Source organism: Schistocerca nitens, chromosome 2 (genome assembly GCF_023898315.1).
Source record: "Schistocerca nitens isolate TAMUIC-IGC-003100 chromosome 2, iqSchNite1.1, whole genome shotgun sequence".
In the NCBI taxonomy this organism is placed as follows: domain Eukaryota; kingdom Metazoa; phylum Arthropoda; class Insecta; order Orthoptera; family Acrididae; genus Schistocerca; species Schistocerca nitens.
In genome coordinates this window covers 890,847,670-890,863,869 of record NC_064615.1, presented here as the reverse complement: position 1 = coordinate 890,863,869, position 16,200 = coordinate 890,847,670, and the positions used below count along the sequence as shown (strand labels likewise).

The window sequence follows — 16,200 nt, the reverse complement described above, 5'->3', positions numbered from 1 at the left end:
CAAAAATGTGAAATAAGAATTATTTGTGATGTCAACTCAAGAACATCCTTTAGAGAGCTCTTTAAGGAACTAGGGATACTAACTACTGATTTGCAATATATTTATTCCTTAGTGAAATTTGTCATTAAAAATACATCTCTTTTTTTCAAATCAACAGCTCGGTTCACGAAATCAATACTAGAAATAAGAATAATCTTCACGAAAATTTAAAGTCACATACTTTGTCCCAGAAGTAGCCATTATTCAGGAATACACATTTTAAAAACTTTCCAGCAATGATAAAAAGCTTAACTACTGATAAAGTCCAGTATAAGAGGAGCCAAAAGGATTTATTTTTGGCCGACTTCTTCTCCTCTGTTGGTGATTTTCGTAATAGAACCAACAGATGTGTGTGTGTTACGAATAATATCAAAATATGAAAGTATTATTTACAGTATGACTTCTGTACAAATCCAATGCAATAATGTGACCATTGAAAGTAAATATTGTATAATGATTTTTCTATTTGATGATACATGTCTACAATAGCCCAAGAGCTTCATTTGCACCTCAGTGTGTTGGACATTTACACCGATAAGTTAAAACATTATGACCACAGCCCACCACAAGGTTGAATACTTGCTGGTGGTGTTTTGAGCACTTGACACAGTAAGGAAAGAATGTAAGCAGAAGAGAGACGAATGGGCAGACATTATAGCGAAGATACAGGCTGCAATTGCAGAAACCACTGATATAAGCGGTTTGGACCGTGAACATTGTTGTGGCACTGCAGCTGGAAAAGAGAATCTCTGAAACGGAAGCTGGTCACCTGTTGGCTTACTACTCTCATGACCCCTATGGAAAGTGGTTGAAGGTTGATGAAATAACTGGAAGGCTGTATGGTAATAGAAGACCATGCCTCGTAACAAAACATGGAGGTTGGAGGATCCCACTCTGTGTAATCCGGGATAGGCAGCAATCTGTGGCAGAGCTGAAGACAAAGTATGATGCTGGTGTAGGCACAAGTGTTTCAGAGCACATCGTCCTAAGGCCACAGATGAACATCGAACTCCACATCGCATGACCCCTACATGTTCCTATGTCGACCCAATGACGTCATCAGTTATGATTGCAGTGGGCACAGCATCACTGAGTTTTCACCATGGATCAATAGAAACATGTTGCCTGTCGAATAAATCACATTTCTCATTACACCAGGTCAATGGTGGGGTCCTTACACACCATCGTCCAGGCAAATTGCTGCATGGAACATGCAGTGTGCCACAGATGTAGGCTGGTGAGGGCTGAATTATGCTATGGGGTACATTGAGTTGGGCTTCCATGGGATCTATGGATGTAATCAAAGGCATCACGTTGGCAGTGAACCACGTGAACATTATTGCTGATCACCTGCATCGCTTCATGCTTCAAGTCTCTCTCTATGGCGATGACATCTTCCAGCAGGATCACTGTCTGTGTTGCAAGGTCAGAATCATGCTGCAGTGGTGTGAGGGGCACTACAGTGAACTTACATAGATGTCTTCGCCAGCAAATGTGCTTGATCTGTACTCATTGGAACACATATTGGATGCCACCTGCATGACCTTAAACCAACATCCCATAATTTGCAGGAATTGCTTGACCTGTGTGTAGACATCTGGTACCACTGAATTCTGTCAAGGTCTTGAAGGATCCATGACAAGCAGAATCTCTGTTGAACTATTTTTGAAAAGTGCAACAAGACGCTATTGAACAAAAATTTAAAAAATGTCAATATTAATAAACAAGATTTGCCAAATTATATTAACAATTATTTCATAAATGCAACAACTTCATTACGAATGAGATTTTCACTCTGCAGTGGAGTGTGCGCTGATATGAAACTTCCTGGCAGATTAAAACTGTGCGCCCGACCGAGACTCGAACTCGGGACCTTTGCCTTTCGCGGGCAAGTGCTCTACCAACTGAGCTACCGAAGCACGACTCACGCCCGGTACTCACAGCTTTACTTCTGCCAGTACCTCGTCTCCTACCTTCCAAACTTTACAGAAGCTCTCCTGCGAACCTTGCAGAACTAGCACTCCTGAAAGAGAGGATATTGCGGAGACATGGCTTAGCCACAGCCTGGGGGATGTTTCCAGAATGAGATTTTCACTCTGCAGCGGAGTGTGCGCTGATATGAAACTTCCTGTCTCCGCAATATCCTTTCTTTCAGGAGTGCTAGTTCTGCAAGGTTCGCAGGAGAGCTTCTGTAAAGTTTGGAAGGTAGGAGATGAGGTACTGGCAGAAGTAAAGCTGTGAGTACCGGGCGTGAGTCGTGCTTCGGTAGCTCAGTTGGTAGAGCACTTGCCCGCGAAAGGCAAAGGTCCCGAGTTCGAGTCTCGGTCGGGCACACAGTTTTAATCTGCCAGGAAGTTTCATATCAGCGCACACTCCGCTGCAGAGTGAAAATCTCATTCTGGAAACATCCCCCAGGCTGTGGCTAAGCCATGTCTCTGCAATATCCTCTCTTTCAGGAGTGCTAGTTCTGCAAGGTTCGCAGGAGAGCTTCTGTAAAGTTTGGAAGGTAGGAGACGAGGTACTGGCAGAAGTAAAGCTGTGAGTACCGGGCGTGAGTCGTGCTTCGGTAGCTCAGTTGGTAGAGCACTTGCCCGCGAAAGGCAAAGGTCCCGAGTTCGAGTCTCGGTCGGGCACACAGTTTTAATCTGCCAGGAAGTTTCAACTTCATTAAGCTTAAAATTTACAAACGAAGAAAAACCTGAATATCCAAAAACAGCATGTAGGATGAGGGTAGAGCCAACAAATGAGGGTGAAGTGTGAAAGTGATACAAAACTTGAAACCCAAAATGTTGGCTGGCATAGATGAGGTGCCTGTGTCAATCATAACAAGAACAGCACCACAAATCGCAAACCCCCTTGCACACATAGCCAATTTATCATTCAGTGAAGGAGCTTTTCCAGAAAGGATGAAAATTTCAAAAGTGAAGCCATTATTTAAAAAGTATAAGGTAGAAAACTATCGCCCAATATCTCTCCTCCCAGCATTTTCAAAAATATTAGAAAAACTGATGAAGCCCAAATCAACAAATATCTAAATGACCATAATTTATTTAACGGAAATCAGCATGGCTTCCAAGCACGTAAAAATACCGAAACAGCAGTAATGTGCTACACTGAACAAATAATCAAAAATCTAGAAAAAAATTATAGTGTAATAGGAGCAAATTTAGACCTCTTCAAAGCTTTTGACACTGTGAGCCAGGACATTCTTTTAGAAAAATTGGAAGCGTTGGGTATACATGGGATGGAAAAAAAATGGTTTGAATCATACCTAAAAAACAGAACACAGGTTGTAGGACTGACATCAACTTACTCCAACCACAAAATAAATTCAGTATCAGAGGCAAGAAATAGGAGTACCATAAGGCAGCATCCTAGGGCCCCATATTGTTTCTTGTCTATATAAATGATTTTCACACCTCAGGTGATGCAGCCAAAGCAATAATATGTGCAGATGATACTAGTGTGATAATAAGTGCACCAAATCAATTGCTACCAACAACTGCTGATAAAGTACTAAATTACGTCTACTCTTTGCTCAATGCAGACAGGTTGACATTGAATGTAAATAAAACAAATTATATTCAGTTTGGGAAAAGATGTCAAAATGTAAATCTCGATCTGGTATGGGGTGACAAAGCCTTAGACAGGGTGACATCCAAGAAATTGCTGGGGTTTCATGTGGATGAAAACTTAAATTTTAATGACCACGTAATAAAACATGCACAGAAACTTAATTCAGCCTGTTTTGCCCTCAGAAATATTGCAAATTTTTGTACCTCAGAGGGTGCCAGAATGGCATATTTTGGCTATTTTCAATCTCTTGCCACATACGGAATAATATTTTGGGGTTCCATGACAGGGCGCCTAAATCAAATTTTTCTGTTGCAGAAGAGGGCCATCCGAATAATAACTCTCAGTCATCCACAGACACACTGCAAACCCATATTCAAAAAGCTTAGAATACTTACTATACCATCATTATACATATACAAATGTGTATTGTATGTCAGGACCCACATTGCAGATTTTCAGACAAATGCCGACTTTCATAACTACAATACCCGTAATAGCGCAGCACTCAATACTCAGCGAACAAAAAGAACGAATACACAAAGGCATGTGAGCCATTGTTGTTGTTGTGGTCTTCAGTCCTGAGACTGGTTTGATGCAGCTCTCCATGCTACTCTATCCTGTGCAAGCTTCTTCATCTCCCAGTACCTACTGCCACCTACATCCTTCTGAATCTGCTTAGTGTATTCATCTCTTTGTCTCCCCCTACGATTTTTACCCTCCACGCTGCCCTCCAATACTAAATTGGTGATCCCTTGATGCCTCAGAACATGTCCTACCAACCGATCCCTTCTTCTGGTCAAGTTGTGCCACAAACTCCTCTTCTCCCCAATCCTATTCAGTACCTCCTCATTAGTTATGTGATCTACCCATCCAATCTTCAGCATTCTTCTGTAGCACCACATTTCGAAAGCTTCTATTCTCTTCTTGTCCAAACTATTTACTGTCCATGTTTCACTTCCATACATGGCTACACTCCATACAAATACTTTCAGAAAAGACTTCCTGACACTTAAATCTAATGTGAGCCATATTGGTGCAAAACTGTACAATGCACTGCCAGTCAACATCAGGCAGTTAGAAGATGATAACAAATTTAAAAGAGAATTTAAAAAATTTCTAGTAGAACAATGTTTTTATTCTGTAAATGACTATGTAGGTCAATAAATTTTTTCTGATGATATTTATAAAGGCAAAATGGAAAATACTCTATCTGTACCTAATCATTCATTACATTTACATACTTAAAGGACAGCTGTTATGTGATGTAAATATATACTTAAGCAGTGTTGTGAATATAAGGACTTGCCGTTTAGGGAGGACAAAACTAAAGCCTTATGAAAAACAGACTATTCATTTAAAATAACAAGCAGGGATGTATATAGGGTATATTAATTTCATTGTATTATTATTAACTTCATTGTATTATTTTGTTTTGTACTTTTTTGCGTATATATTGTTTGTGTCCCATTTCTTTGAAATGGCTTACATGTACCCTTGACAACATCCATACAATATTTATTGTCAACAGATGGATAAATAAAATAAATAAATAAAGTGGTCATAATGTTTTGTAACACACCTTTTAAGTGAAAAAAAGTTTAAATTTTTTTACTTATTCACATCTTTGTGGACCACTTCATTTATGATCAGTGAAAGGTACATGAACATATTTGCTTTTCCTTGTAAATATTTATTTATTTTTATTTTTATTATTGACATGTTCTACATCCTGAAGGTTCACCTCACTATGGATCTATTGGAACAAAAATTACATTTAATCTAATCTAAAATACTTTAATCACACATCACATGTAAAGAGCAAATACGGAAGACTCTGATGCATTACAAGTTCTTCAAATACAAGCTGAACCTGTGAGAAGATTAGTTTACTGAAGGAATGGTAGAGTAACCAGTAGTCACACGGCGGGCACAGCAGGCAGCTCTTCTGTGCTGCCGCCTACCTCATGGCAGTCAACATGTTAATCAGTTGCACTCAATGTATATCGTATGTGAATGTTTGAGTTCGAATTATTTAAGAAATAGTAACATGCTTACTCATTTATATGAGGCAGTATTTGTGAGGGTACATGATTTATTTGTAGTTAAATTTGGGATATTTCCCTTGTAAGTGAGAGTAGCAGTGTCTTTCATAACTCCATCATCATATATAAATGAGTAATCATGTTGTTTATTAATGTGATCCTAAAGCATATATTTAAAATAGCATACAGATCTGCATTTTTGTATAGGATACACTATGTTAGTGGAGATAGTTGTTTGTTGTTATTGGAATGTGCCTATAAAAAAGGATAACTTTTAATTTTGTTAGAGTGATACTCACGAGGAGAACACGGCAAGTGCCATCACTCGATTTCTCAGGAGCTTTTCTGAATGGTACAGAAGTCAGAATTAGCAAACATGTGTCCCGACTTATCCATAGAAAACAACCATTTCTGGAAAAATGTTGGTCAAAGATTTTGAGTTAATTCAAAGTTCACAAAAACTTCCATCCAATTGTGGACAGTAAAAATAGTGTGTACCATAAGCTGGCTAGGTATTTAAGGACAACTTTGTTTTCGGGAAAAATTACTCTGTCAAAAACTCTGTCGAATTGGTAAATAAAGTGAATAATGTAATCTGCCATGCCACATTAAAGCTGGCTTCCTTTGATGTTTCCAGCCTCTATACCAACGTACCTGTAGATCAGACTTTAAATATTTTGGAATGCAACTTACACCTCCATAAGAAATTACCAGATGTTGAAATTGATGAGCTCATGAATCTCTGCATTGTTTTGAAATACAATTCCTTTTCTTTTAATGACAAAATATACTCACAACCGTACGGGTTAGCAATGGGTAGCCCTCTAGCAGGGATTCTTTCTGATATATTCTTGAATGCGATAGAATTTCAATTTTTTGTTAGTAATATAGAGATAGCAGAGAAAATAAAGTTCTATGCAAGATACGTGGATGATATTCTCTTGGTAATTGACGAGTCCCAAGAAGACATAGATCAGATACTTCTACTGTTTAACAATCTCCATGAGAAAATTGTTTTTACTCTTGAAAACGAGTCATCCAGTAGGATGTTGAACTACTTAGATCTTACGTTATCTATAGTAGATGATCACATAGAATATGAGATCTTCAAGAAGTGTACGTTTTCTGACAATGTCTTACCTGCTAATTCTGCACACCTGCTAGCACATAAAATGGCATTTTTTTCATTCTAGTATACATAGAACGATATCCATTCCCCTATCCACAGAAGCCTTGGAACACGAACTGGTAACCTTTGAAACAATAGCCCAAAATAACGGGTACGAGCCTGGAATGGTGAGACAGCTCTATAACAAGAAAGTAAATAATAATAGAACCAAAATAAGTTCCACGGTAGGTACCATGCCAGAAGTTAGTCCATCTGCCATAATACCTATTCCATTCATAGGTAAAGTTTCATATAAAATAGGGTGTCTTCTAAAGAACCATGGGTTCAAGACAACTTTTTCTACTAATAATAGCCTGCAGAAGAGCCTAATTCACACTTCAAAAAAGCCTGAAGATAAATTGTCATTATCTGGAGTTTACAAGATTACATGTGGAAATTGCCCGAAATTTTACATCGGCCAAACAGGAAGAGCTTTACCAACAAGATACAAGGAATGTATCCCTACTAAAGTTGGAGATGGCACGCATGGTTCAACATTCGCTGAACACTTAGTGCAAATGGCTCACGCACCCAACCCTCCGGATAATACTCAGCTCTTTCACTGTGAAGTGAAGGGTGCGAGGTTGTATATTTTGGAAGAAATGCAATACTTTAAACACTTACTATATGACAAAAATAAACTTCTTAATGACCAGCTGCAGATGCGAAACAAAAACATTTTTGAAGGTTTGCAACTGTTATTCCATCCGCCATAATTTTAGGGAGTAATTATTATAGCACTGATTTTCAACACTACAGGAATTTTACCAAAAACAGTTCCAAATAATTTTATCATCTTTTTTTTTTTTAATTCATTCATCTGACACATTTAGCAGATGAAAGGACAACATTATATCAATATACACCAGGAAACATTCATGTAGTAACCTTCTACAGACATGGGTATATAAATAAAATATAAAAGTAATAATTGGGTTTCAAACAAGGAGTGCAAAATTAAGAAGCCACAACGCTACCCACTGTGCCAGTATTTCGTTTGAGGATATCATGGACTAAAAAGTGCATAAAGTACCCCAAAAACTTTTATGTTGGTTTTTCAGAAAAGGTATCTACAGATAAGCAGAGACACATGTTCACTTACTTTGATCATTCCTGCACTTAGCAAACTTTCTGGGAAATCCCGTTATGGCAGTTTCTGTCCTCTCCTCATCACGCAAACAAACATTAAAAGCACAGTTGTAAATGCTCGTGCCATAAACAAAAACTTGAGTGTAAAGATTCATTGGAAATAGTTAAAAAAGAGAAACTACTTAATATATTGTAACAGAATGTATTCCAAGAATAATTTTTCATGATGTTGCTACCCAGATGCCTATCAGTGATTAATTAGTTTCTTCTCAGAAGATACACATAGTTTCACAAGAAATTGCTGGACATATCACTCTCATCATTTTTAGTCATTAGCATCCATTGGCAAGCAGTATTATTACTTGAACCTAAGTTTATCAGGGCAGCAGAAGTCATATTATGTTTGTTTTTTTTTTATTTTAACTGATTTCACTCAATAATTTTACTAGAGCATCATGAAAAACTCTGGAATTTTCACTGTGCAACATACAACAAAGCATGACAATATGGAATCTTACGTTGACATTAAGGATCATGATTCATGTACAATATGGTAACAGCCAAATTAGTCTACAGTGCTGGCAATGTAATCAGCCAACGACAGTATTTTAAACATAAGTTGCCATGTTGTAATGGAAATATATTCTTTAATGTAAATGTAAGATTCCATGTTGTCACACCATGTTGTATATTTTAAAGTGTAAGTTCCAGTGTTTCTAATGATGATGTTTTAAAATTATAGAGCAGAACCAGGAAAAATAAATCATACTGATTGCGACTTGTGGCTGTCATGATTAAGTTAATTTCAACACTCACTGTTTCCCCTACAGGCAATGTTCGCTCTGGCAGAATTTCTTAATGCTATTGTTAAAATTTATAATGTGAAGTTTAATTTTGAAAAGCAATAGAGCAATGGCAAATTTCATTGTGAAAGTGGAACTAAATTTAACTTATAATATAATGTGGTTAGGCCTCACAATTATTAGATATTGTGTTACTTCCAGACTCAATAAACGAAGCAAATGTATGAACTGTTATCCATTCAAAACAACCTTACAACTTAAATTGAAGATCTGATGATTTTAATATTCATAAATAAAAGAGAAACGTTTCAATTTGGGTGACAAAGTCGGGTTTCGTACAGTGTGTGTTCTCTTTATTAACAATATCTGACTCATGTCCAGTTACCACAAAGAAAACTCCTTAGATTAAGAATTGGCAAAATATAAGAGGAAAAGATTGCAGATTAATGTTGATGAAGGAGACCATTTCAGTTATCTTATACAGACTTATGTATAATCTCTTAGTTTTCCCTTTTAAGGTCACTGAATTATTGCCCAAAAAAAAAAAAAAATTATGGTAGTAACACATTATTTACCACTGCGCCATCTTATCATTGTAAGGTTTTTGTACGAACTCTTTGGATCTGCTTCCAACACAAATGGGTAGGTAATTTTCTATTGGTGTACCTCTTCATATAATGAGCCCGCATGCACATAGGAGGCTACAGTGTAAGGCAGCAACTCATTCCAGTTAATGTGCTGGCTATTTGCATAATCTGTTTTTGTTATTATTCCATACACATGGTCTTTGAAGTGCTCTGGTTTATTTATAATTTTTTTATTTATGAAAAACAAACAAACAAACACACACACACAAATGCAACTCACACATATGACCATAGTCTCTGGCAGCTGAAACCATACTGCAAGCAGCAGCACATTAGGAGAGAGGCAACCAAGTGGGGGTAAGGAGGAGGCTAGGGCGGGGAGGGGAGAGAGAGAGCAGGGTGGAAGCAGGGGATGGTAAAGTGCTGTTGGTAGCATGCAGGGACGAGGTGGAGAATAGGGCAGCCAGCTGCAGACTGGAGGTCAGGCGGCGGGTGAGGGGGGGAGAGAGGGAGAGAGAGAGGGGGGGGGGTTGCAGAAAATGAGAGAATTAAAAACACTGGGTGCGTTGGTGACATTGACAACTGTGCAGTGCTGGAAAGGGAACGATGACTAACGCAGATTGACGGCAGGAGGATTTATGGAAACATAGGATATATTGCAGGGAGAGTTCACACCTGTGTAATTCAGAAAAGCTGGTGTTGGTGGGAAGGATCCAGATGGCACAGGCTGTACAGCAGTCATTGAAATGAAGAACGTTGTGTTGGGCGGCATGCTCAGCAACAGGATGGTCCAGTTGTTTCTTGGCCACTGTTTGTTGGTGACCATTCATGTGGACAGACAGTTTGTTGGTTGTTATGCCCTTGTAGAATGCAACATCGTCTTTGCAGCTTAGCTTGTAGATCTCAACTGGTTTCACAGGTAGCCCTTCTTTTGATGGGATAGGTGATGTTTGTGACTGGATTGGAGTATGTGGTGGTGAAAGGATGTATGTGACAGTTCCTGCTTCTAGGTCTATTGCAGGGATATGAGCCGCAATGCAAGGGTTTGGGAGTAGGGGTTGTGTAGGGATGGACAAGGATATTGTGTAAGTTTGGTGGACACCGGAATACTACTGTCGAAGATGTGCGAAGGATACTGGGTAGGACATTTCTCATTTCAGGGCACGATGAGAGGTAATCTAAACCCTGGCAGAGAATGTAATTCACTTGCTCCAGTTCTGAGAGGTACTGAGTCATGAGAGGAATGCTCCTCTGTGACTGGATGGTGAGACTTTGGGAGGTGACGGGTGACTGGAATGATAAAGTGCAGGAGATCTGTTTTTGTACAAGGTTGGGAGGGTAATTACAATCTGTAAAGGCATTAGTGAGACACTCAGTATATTTCGAGGGGGACTGCTTGTCACCACAGATGCGACAGCCATAGGTGGCTAGGCTGTATGGAAGGGACCTGTTGGTATGGAATGGGTGACTACTGTCAAAGGAGAGGTATCACTGGTGGTTAGTAGCTTTGGTATGTACAGAGGTACTGATGTAGCCATCTTTGAAGCAAAGGTTATCATTGAGGAAGGTGACTTGATGGGTTGAGTAGGACCAGGTGAAGTGAATGGTGGAGAAGGTGTTGTGGTTCTGGAGGAATGAGGATAGGATGTCCTCACCCTCGATCCAGATCCTGAAGATGTCATCATTGAATCTGAACCAGGTGAGGGGTGTGGGATTCTGGGGATTTAGAAAGGATTCCTCTAGATGGCCCATGAGTAGGCTGGCATAGGATGGTACCATGCAGGTGCCCATAGCCATAGTCTGGATTTGTTTGTAGGTAATGCCTTCAAGGAGAAGTAAGTGTGGGTGAGGATGTAGTTGGTAATGATGACTAGGAAGGTGATTTTTGGTTTGGAATCTGTCGGGCGTTGGGAAAGGTAGTGTTGAGTGGCGGTAAAGCCATGGTCATTTTGAATATGAATTTAAAGAGAGGTGGCATCAATACTGACGAGCAGGGCACTGTGTGAAAAAGGAACAGGAACTGTGTAGAGTCAGTGGAGGAAATGGTTGGCATCTTTTATATAGGAGGGTGGGTTGCAGGTTATTGGCTGAAGGTGTTGGTCTAGGAGAGCAGAGATTCTTTCAGTGGAGGCACAGAAACCAGCCACAATGGGATGTCCTGGGTGGTTGAGTTCATGGACTTAAGGAAGCACAGAGAAGATAGGAGTGTGGGGAGTGGTAGGGGTGAGGAGAGAGGTAGACTCCAGGGAGAGGTTCTGGGATGGGTCTTAGGATTTGAGGAGAGACTGGAGATCCTACTGGATATCTGGAATTGGCTCACTGTGGCAGGGTATTAGGTGGATGAATCTGATATGTGGCGGATACCTTCTGCGGTTCAAAACAATAGTGGTGGAGTCTTTGTCAGCAGGTAGAATTATAAGGTTGGGATCAGGTTTTAGGTGGTGGATTGCAGATCTTTCAGATGATGTTAGATTAGTTGCATGTTGAAGGATTTGTGGAATTATGGTGAGGCAATGTCATAGGTTAAGAAATTCTGGAAAGTTAACAGGGGAAGATCTGGGCACAGAGAGGGTGGACCACAGTTGGTTAGAGGAGTGAACAGAGTTCAACATTGGTCTTTGGTTGAGTCTTATTGGTAGGGTTGGTGGCAAAAAGTGTTTCCATTGTAGTGGCCAGGAAAAGGAAAGAAGGTATTGTAACAAGTCCTGCATGATTAAATTTGGGAGTGGGTCAACTGGTGAGGTCTTTGGAAAGAAGTTATACTTCTGCTGGGCCAAGGCAGTTGGAGGAAAGGTTCATGACTGTCTTTTGGGTCTGTTTAGGTTCTGGATTCTGTGTGGTAGTGGGAGTGAGTTTTGGAGGGTGGGGTAAGTGTAGTAGGTCTGCGACACAGGGTTTGTCAGCTATGAGGGGACGTGGTGGAGGTTTGGAGGTTGTTGTGGAGATGGTGGACAGTGGTAGTCCAAGGTGGGAGTAGAAAGTGGTTAGGTTGGAGAGTTTCTTGGGGTGGCGTTGTGCATTTTGCTCTACTTCCTGAAGGGCAAGAGTTTCAATGTGTGTTATGGGATCCAGGAATTTGGGATTGCATAGGAAGAGACTTTTACAGATGGAGAGCGAATATTGCAAGGAGGTTTGGGCCTGAGTGACATGGTTTTGCAGGACTATGTTGGTGAGGGTTAAGGATTGGTGGAATCTGAACAGATGGAGGTCATTGTGGAAGGCAGTCAGAAATGGGTAATTTGATGGTATAAGGCTATTTGGGGGGCTTCCATGAGCCAAGCAACAACACAGGACCAATATGTGGGACTGGGTTCTGGCTAGTCATAGGGAAACTTTTCTGTATTGACAGATATGAAAGGAGAAAGGATCCATAGTGGTGGAAAAAATGCGTAAAAATATGTAAATAATATAGCATTACATGTGAAAAAATTTGCTAAAATACATTGGAACATGTGGGAGAAATAATGAAAAGATTGAAACAGGTGAAATATAGGGAACCAATACGAAATTTGAGAGAGTAGGTCAATGGTGAAAGGCGAAAACCAACTGAAATTGGCATGAAGTCACAATGAGATGAAATAAAAAATAAAAACATTTATCTACATCTACATGGATACTCTGCAAATTACATTTAAGTGTCTTGCAGAGCGTTCATCGAACCACCTGCATAATTCCCTATTATTCCAATCTCATACACGCGCAGGAAGAACGTACACCTATATCTTTCCGTACAAGACCCGATTTTCCTTATTTTATCATGATAATCGTTTCTCCCTGTGTAGGTCGGCATCAACAAAATATTTTCGCATTTGGAGGAGAAAGTTGGTGATGGAATTTTGTGAGAAGATTGCTCCGCAATGAAAAATGCCTTTGTTTTAATGATGTCCAGCCCAAATCCTGTATCATTCCAGTGACACCCTCACCCCTATTTCACAATAACATGAAACATGCTGCCCTTCTTTGAACTATTTCAGTGTACTCCGTCAATCCTACCTGGTAAGGATCCTGCACCGTGCAGCAGTATTCTAAAAGAGGACAGACAAGCATAGTGTAGGCAGTCTCCTGAGTAAATCTGTTACATTTCCTAAGTGTCTTGCCAATAAAAAACAGTCTTTGGTTAGCCTTCCCCACAACATTTTCTATGTGATCCTTCCAATTTCATTTCTTAATTGTAATTCCTAGGTATTTAGTTGAATTTACGGCCTTTAGATTTGACTGATTTATCGTTTAACTGAAGTTTAATGGATTCCTTTTAGCATTCATGTGGATGACCTCTCACTTTTCATTATTTAAGGTCAATTGCCAATTTTTGCACAATACAGGTATCTTTCCTAAATCGCTTTGCAATTTGTTTTGATCTTCTGATGACTTTATTAGTCGATGGCAGCATCATCTGCAAACAACCTAAGACTGCTGCTCACATTGTCTCCCAAATTGTTTATATGAGTAAAAAACAGCAAAGTCCTTTAACACTACATTGGGGAACACCAGAAATCATTTCTGTCCTACTCGAAGACTTTCCTTCAATTGCTACGTAACTGTGGCCTGTATGACAGGAAATCACAAATCCAGTCACATAACTGAGACGATTTCAAGAATTTCAAGAATTTTATTCACCATAGATCATTTTACAATGATATTGGCTTCGTCATACAAGATGTACTGGTACATACAGAATAACAAAATAAACTTCTGTCAATACATTATAAATACATTTGAAGCATGGCAGTGTACCAAATTACAAAGGATAGCTTTTAAAAGCTAACGCAACAAGCTATCTTATAATCTAATATAATAAGGTATTTTATTGTTTATAGTATAAACTTTGTAATTACACACTATTAACCACAGCACAAAATAATATGTTTAACTACAGACAACTTTTAAATGCTTATATACTCCTCAGGCATCTCAAAGAATTCTTTGATGTCATAGAATGGATGATCTGACAGCCAGCTGTACCACTTAATTTTAAAAGAATTTGTATCCATAGACTGAACATGAATTGGCAGTTTATTGAACATTTTGAGTGGGTTAACTTTGTGGGAATTTCCTGTTCTCGCTAATCTGTGGCGCAGTATGTCTAAATTACCGTTCGCCCTGGTGTTGTGTTCGTGTATTTCCTTTCTGGCAATAAATTCTGAAATATTATTTTTAATATAGAGTACAGACACATAGATGTATAAATTTATAATTGTAAGTATTCTGAGTCTGGAGAAAAGAGGACGACAGTGCTCCCTATGACCTCTTTTACATATTATACATATGACTTTTTTTTGTAATTTCAATACGTTTTTGATGTGAGGGGAGTGCCCCCATATAATAAGACCATATGAAATATGTGACTGGAATAGCCCAAAGTATGTCACCCTGAGGTACTCCAAGCTCACTACCTCCCTTAGTTTCAAGAGAAGATATGCCACCCGAGATATTTTTTCACATACATGATTGACATGTTCCTCCCAATATAGTTTTGAGTCAATGTGAATACCTAAGAGTTTTACTGACTTATTGCCTACTTCATTTGATGTTCCCATTAAAAGTTGCTGTGTTTTGTCAGGGTTGCATAGGAGCTTATTGGCTGCAAACCAGTCCAGGGCCTTATCTAGTGTTTCTTTTGTTAGGTTATTCAGATCTGAAATGTTCTGATGTGTGGTAAGTAGTGTTGTATCGTCAGCATAACACACAACAGGGTGAGCTATATTTTTAGGTAAATCGTTAATAGCGACAATGAAGAAGAAGGGTCCAAGGATAGACCCTTGTGGTACACCTGTGCTGATTTCAGTGATGGAAGAATTTAAATTTCTGACTGAAACGAATTGTTTTCGGTTACTTAAATAAGAATTTATCACAGATAAAGTGCTCCCTCTCACCCCATAAAACTCTAGTTTCCCCAGTAGTATGTCAACAGGAATGCAATCGAAAGCTTTGCTTAGGTCACATAATACCAGTGATACCATGTTATTATTTTCAAAAGCTGTTAAGGTTTGGTCAATGATTTCCAAGATGGCCCCTGTTGTGTTCTTCCCCTTTCGAAAGCCAAACTGATTGTTACATAGGATATTGTGTTTTTCAAAGAAGTTGCTTATTTGTGTGTGTATCAGCGCCTCAAATACCTTTGAGAATATTGGAACAATGGAGACTGGTCTGTAGCTTTGGGGGAGATGTTTGTCTCCTTTTTTAAAAACTGGGACAACTTTTGATACCTTGAGTGCATCCGGAAAAACCCCAAATTCTACACATTTATTAAAAATATAAGCAAATGGTTTGGCGATTGAGTGTATTGTCTTTTTAATTATGTTATTTGATAACCAATAACAGTCCATACTTTTAGAACCTGAAAATTTGGATACAGCTTTTATAACATCAGCAGATGGGACAGCCCTCCATTGAAATGCCAGGTTAACAGGCAGTGGTGTTCCAACAAGGTTCATTGCAGATGAATTTGTTGCTTTGATACTGTTACTTATTTCTTTAACTGAGTTTAAAAAGTACTCGTTTAATTCTTCAGGATCAAGCAGTGCTGTTTCTGTGCGTTTCGGTGTATTCTCTTGTTTTATTATTTGCCAGGCTGCCTTGCATTTATTGGGAGCTCTTTCTATATAGTTCTCCACTGCTTGCTTTTTTGCCAGAAGTAGTTTGGCTTTATAGTATTTTTTGCATTTCAGATATGACCTATGAATGTTCACACTCTGTTCTGCCCCTTGGTCAGAGGCTTGTTTATGCATCTGGTACAGCATATGCAAGTTTCCTCTAATTGCTACTAGCTCTTGTGTGAACCAGTTCAGACTTTTCTTTTTCATTTCATTTGGATATCTTATTTTTTTTACTGGTGAGCAGGAATACCATAAATCTGTGTACTTTTTAAAGAAGTTACCAAAGCTAATTGCAGCTTC

The 16,200-nt window shown here is 39.0% G+C and overlaps 1 non-coding gene across 1 annotated transcript; it reads right to left on the bottom strand.

Moving 5' to 3' along the window:
* Window positions 1–1,883: 1,883 nt before the first annotated feature.
* Window positions 1,884–1,958, bottom strand: Trnas-cga (transfer RNA serine (anticodon CGA)). The gene has a single exon. It is a non-coding gene; the product is annotated as a tRNA-Ser (tRNA).
* Between the last annotated feature and the right edge of the window lie 14,242 nt (window positions 1,959–16,200).